Raw genomic sequence first — 6,086 nt, forward strand, 5'->3', positions numbered from 1 at the left:
CTCATCTTTTCTTCTCAAAGGTTCCCTGTTCTCTCAAATTTTCTCTCCCAGACTGATCCACATATTATACGCAAAGCCACAAGCACACGCAGTCAACCATAGCAGAGTTTAATCAATGCATTTTTCAAAGTAGTCAGATCAATCTTTGAAGGATAAAACAGACCCATATCCTTTAAAACAGTCTCATGGATTTCCCTATTATGGAAATATTCTACCAGTCACCAATTAAATCCATTAATCTGTATATTATATTAAAGGTAAGCAATAATATATAGGTGAAATGGAGTGGCAGAATAGAATTCTGGAAGGAATTGAGTGGGATTCAGGGCTTGCTAAGATGCTAACCACACTTAGAGCTTTTGGAGGGATATTCCCTGTGGCTCTTCCCTTGTCCTTGCTGCTGAAATTGCTCCTGATAGCAGTCGCAATATTCAAGTCATCTGGGATATAACAAAGCAGATCTCATGACCTGTCACACCATCCAGCGCCCTCTGCTGTCCACGAAGTCCAGCTGAGTCTGATGATTATTGACGTGGGCATGTAGCTTCTAATTTATTTCACTTAAAAACAGAGCTTCCGTGTTGGCTCAGTTGGTAAAGAATTTTCCTGCAATGCAGGAGAACTGGGTTCAATCCCTGGGTTGGTAAAATCCCTGGAGAAGGAAATGGTAATCTGTTCCAGGATTCTTGCCTGGAGAACTCTGTGGACAAAGAGTTCAGCAAGCTGCAGACCAGGGGGTTGCAAAGAGTCAGACACAACTGAGCGACTAGCACACTCACTTTCAAGAACAGAGCTAGATTGAAGGTTAAATTCAGCCACACACACAAAAAGGGAAGAATCATAATTTGGTAAAGGATTATGTAACCATTGGAATAAGCTAAAACTTCAAAGAAAATTAAATAGATCTTTCTTTTTTAATTTGGCAGATAAATAGCTTCGAAATAACAGAGAAATCAGAAAGTCCCATACAGTGTTTAATCACATCTACTTGCACATGATCATATTTAAATACTTCTGAGACTGCAGTTTCTGCCTTTAGAGGATTCATGACACAATTAAAACCTATAATCCAGTCCCCATGGTTACCCAACCCTCTTTAAGGAGAATGAAATAAAAGGATAGCAATATGCATATACTCAGGATGTGTCTCAAATTTTTACAAAGTGGTAATTCAAAATTTCACTGCTTTACATTTCACTTAAAAGATGAAAATTGCATTCTTTATGTTTTTGTGTGTGTGTGTGTGCGCCTCACCTGAGCTATTAGGGATTCTAGTAAAAGCAGAAATAATAGATTAGACAAGTTAGTGCTGAGAAAAATGCTGTTAAGGACTTGGTGCAGACTCTGTCATTCACCACCATAAAGAGGTATAGTGTGTGCTACCACATGGGATTAATTTGATAGTGCGCTTTGAAAGGAGAACAGTTATTTGTGTGCCTTAATACACTGCAATATCTTCATTAAGAATATGATAGATGTCAAAATATCAGTTATTGAACTGGGCTATTTCTTGCTGCCTGGAGAGCACACAAGTGATTTCCAAGTGACCATGCATAAATTCTGGAGTTGAAGAATATAGAGAGCAGACTTGATGAGAAAAAAAAAAAAAAAAGATTTCAGTTAAATTCAAATACCTGCTCAAAGAATGGAAAAAACTTCAGCAAGAATAGTTCTGTAGTTTGCATTTGGATATGGACTAGAGGGGAAAGAATAGAACATAGACGATGCATTCAAAAAAGAACCTTAGGTGATGTATGTGTATTTAGATGAGTCACTGTGGATCCCTCAGTCCAGAATTAATAGAGCCAATTACTTAATGAAATCCAATGCTTATTCATCTGTTTACCAATTCTCCTCTGATTCTGTTTACGGTGCTCTGTTGTCCTAGGTTTCTTTTCCATATATGTTTTACTTCATCAATATTTCTATTTCTGGTAAATTGTGCAATGGGAAATATGCACACCCAGTTTAAGCTTAAGCATACTGTATCTGTAATCAATGGGCAGAAAAAATTGCACTTCACTCACAGAGTTCATCCCTTTGGGATACGAGATACATTGGAGCCACAGGTTATCCCCTTTTGCCTTTTCTTGGTGATTTACATGCTTACAGTTGTGGGGAATGTTGGGATGATCCTCTTAATCAGGACTGATCCCCGACTTCACACACCATGTACTTCTTCCTGGCTAACCTGTCCTTTGTGGATGTTTGTTATCCCTCCACCATCACCTCAAAGATGCTGGTGGATCTATTATCAGAGAAGAAGTCCATCTCCGTTGCTGGCTGCTTTCTGCAGATGTACTTCTTTATCCTTTTTGCCACAACCGAATGCATCCTTTTTGGGTTAATGGCCCGTGACCGCTATGTGGCCATATGCAACCGTCTCCTTTACTCTTTGATCATGTCCAGGACGGTCTTCATAGAAATGGCAGTGGGGGCTTTTACAGCAGGGCTGTTGAACTCCATGGTAAACACCAGTTATGTGAGCAGCTTGCCATTCTGCAGTTCCAATGTCATCCATCACTTCTGTGATAGCCCAACCCCCCCACTTTTTAAGCTTCCTTTCTGACACACGCCTGCATGAGAGCATCTTTTCCGCATTTGCTGGTGTGAATATAGTCGGAACTCTGCTGGTGACCCTCACGTCCTACTCCGACATTCTCTCTCATAAAGTTGTCATCCACCTCAACCATCTGTGGTCCATCTTGTTCATCTCGGTCAATAAACATTCATGTGGGCATGAGGTTAGTAATTATTTCCTCCTTCTGATTAATTTCACTCAAGAACAAGAGTGGAATAAAAGTTAAAATTGCTCTGCTAAGGGGAGGGATGCACACAGACCCCCACAGGGAAGGACAGTAATATGAAAGTAGGTTATATACCCATTTGGACTAAGCTGCTAATACTACAAAGAAAGAGGCAGTTAAATAACCATTTTTAAATAAAGCAACAACTTTAAAAAGACATGTATACTATCATATGTGAAACGAACCGCCAGTCCAGGTTCAATGCATGATACAGGATGCTCGGGGCTGGTGCACAGGGATGAACCAGAGGGATGGGATGGGGAGGGAGGTGGAGGGGGGTTTAAGATGGGGAACACGTGTACACCCGGGGCGGATTCATGTCAATGTATGGCAAAACCACTACAATAATGTAAAGTAATTAGCCTCCAATTAAAATAAATAAATTTAAAAAATAAAATAAAACTCAGATAACAAAAAAATTAAAAAATTTAAAAAAATAAAAAGAGATCAGGAACCGTGTTACGATGAAGATCGCATTAGTGTTTGATTCCATCTCTCTGGGTGTGATCACATTTTAATTACTTTTGAGACTGCAGCTTCTGCCTTTAGAGGATTGATTTCACAATCAAAATCTATAAACCAGTCCCCAAGTGCACCCAACCCTATTTAAGGAGAACAAAATAAAAGGGCAGTTCAGTTCAGTTCAGTCGCTCAGTCGTGTCCGACTCTCCGCGACCCCATGAATCACAGCACGCCAGGCCTCCCTGTCCATCACCAACTCCCGGAGTACACTCAAACTCATGTCCACAGAGTCGGTGATGCCATCCAGCCATCTCATTCTCGGTCGTCCCCTTCTCCTCCCGCCCCCAACCTTTCCCAGCATCAGAGTCTTTTCCAGTGAGTCAACTCGTCGCATGAGGTGGCCAAAGTATTGCAGTTTCAGCTTTAGCATCAGTCCCTCCAATGAACATCCAGGATTGATCTCCTTTAGAATGGACTGGTTGGATCTCCTTGCAGTATAAGGGACTCTCAAGAGTCTTCTCCAACACCACAGTTCAAAAGCATCGATTCTTCGGCGATCAGCTTTCTTCACAGTCCAACTCTCACATCCATACATGACCACGGGAAAAACCATTGCCTTGACTAGACGGACCTTGGTTGGCAAAGTAATGTCTCTGCCTTTTAATATAAAAGGGCAGCGATGTGTATATACTCAGGATCTGTCTCAATATTTTACAAAGAGCTAATTCAAATTTTCACTGATTTTCATTTCATTTAAAACATGAAAACTGTCTTCTTTTTATTTTTGTGCCTCAACTGATTTATTAGGGATTTTGACAAAAAAGAAAATACTTGACTAAATAAGTTAGTACTGGGAAGAATGCAATAAGGACTTGGTACTGTCATTCACTGCCGTAGACAGGTATAGTGTCTGTTACTCTATGGCGTTCATTTGACAGTGTGGTTTGTGATGAGAATGGTTATTGGTTTACTACAAAATCATTCTTAACAGTATGCTGTGCTGTGCTTAGTCACTCGGTCGTGTCTGACTCTTTGCGATCCCATGGACTGTAGCCCACCAGGCTCCTCTGTCCACGGACTTCTCCAGGCACACATACTGGAGCGGGTTGCCTTGCCCTCCTCCTCTTAATAATATAATATTGCCCAAATTTTGGTTATTTGAAATGGGCTACTTTTGCTGCTTGGAGAACACAAAAGCAATTTCCAGGTAGTAATGCATGAGTTAATGAGTTGAACATACAGAGTGATCTTGAGGAGAAGGAAAAAACTGTATTTGAGTTAAAGTTAAGTGTCTGTTCAGAAGATATGGGAGAGACTTCAGCAAGGACATGTCTATATTCTATATTTTGTATGTGGACTAAAAGAGAAAGAATGCAACATAGACACTGGATTTGAAAAAAAAAGTTAATCTGAAATGAAATACGTGGACCTTGACCAGTCATTTTTTAATCCCTCAACCCGAATGTGATACAACTGCTTAATAAATTCCAACAGTTATTCACTGTCTCTACTAACTTAACTCTTATGTCAATTTCAGTATTTACTATGCTCCATTATCCTAGGGGTTATGTTTTCTATATGCCAACCACGAAAACTCATTCATATTTGTACTATTTCCTGTAAAGCATACTGTACCTGTGACAAATGGCCAGAAAAAATTATACTCTGCTGACTGAGTTCATCCTGCTGGGATTAGCAGACACACGGGAGCAGCAGGTTATCCTCTTTTTATTTTTTTCTGTGATTTATACACTTGCAGTTGTGGGGAACGTTGGGATGATCCTCTTAATCAGAGCTGATTCCCGACTTCACACACCCCATGTACTTCTTCCTGGCTAACCTGTCCTTTGTGGATGTCTGTTATTCATCCACCATCACCCCAAAGATGCTGGTGGATTTTTTATCAGAGAAGAAAACCATCTCTTTTGCTGGCTGCTTTCTGCAGATGTACTTCTTCATAGCCTTGGCCACAACCGAATGCATCCTTTTCGGGTTAATGGCCCGTGACCGCTATGTGGCCATATGCAAGCCTCTCCTTTACTCCTTGATCATGTCCAGGACGGTCTGCCTGAAAATGGCAGCAGGGGCTTTTACAGCAGGGCTGTTGAACTCCATGGTAAACACCAGTTATGTGAGCAGCTTGCCATTCTGCAGTTCCAATGCCATCCATCACTTCTTCTGTGACAGCCCCCCACTTTTTAAGCTCTCCTGTTCTGACACACGCCTGTATGAAAGCATCTTTGCCACGTTTGCTGGTGTGAATATGGTCGGAACACTGCTGGTGACCCTCACCTCCTACTGCTACATTATCTTCTCCATCTTCCGTATGCATTCAGAGGAGGGGAGGCGCAAAGCCTTCTCCACGTGTGCGTCTCACCTGACAGCCATCATCCTGTTCTATTCCACCTCCATCTACACTTATCTGAGACCTACTTCCAGCTACTCTTTGAACCAGGACAAGGTGGCTTCTGTGTTCTACACAGTGGTGATCCCCATGCTGAATCCTCTGATTTACAGCCTCAGGAATAAGGAAGTGAAGAAGACTTTATGGACTGTGATTACTAGGAAAATAGTCCCTTCACTTCTGGGATTGTTTGGTGAATTTTCTGCATTAAATAGAGTACACTGAAATTTGAAAAGCTAGATTCAAGTTAGTTTTTCATTAGAATATTTTCTAATTAATCAAATCCATTCATGTTCACTTACATATATCCAATTAGATATAAACAAAGTTACCAAAGTTATATATAAAACTATGGAAGTGCCATCTAATCATTCTATATTTCTTTTGGGTTCTCAGAAATAGGGATAACTTGT

At 40.7% G+C, this 6,086-nt stretch overlaps 2 pseudogenes; both read left to right on the forward strand.

The window, feature by feature from the left end:
- Nucleotides 1–2,170: 2,170 nt before the first annotated feature.
- Nucleotides 2,171–2,807, forward strand: LOC129553696 (olfactory receptor 5F1-like; annotated as a pseudogene).
- Nucleotides 2,808–4,913: 2,106 nt separating this feature from the next.
- Nucleotides 4,914–5,758, forward strand: LOC129554098 (olfactory receptor 5F1-like; annotated as a pseudogene).
- Nucleotides 5,759–6,086: the final 328 nt, after the last annotated feature.

Source organism: Moschus berezovskii, chromosome 14, assembly GCF_049115385.1.
Source record: "Moschus berezovskii isolate FMDL1 chromosome 14, NW_MosBer_1.0, whole genome shotgun sequence".
In the NCBI taxonomy this organism is placed as follows: Eukaryota; Metazoa; Chordata; class Mammalia; order Artiodactyla; family Moschidae; genus Moschus; species Moschus berezovskii.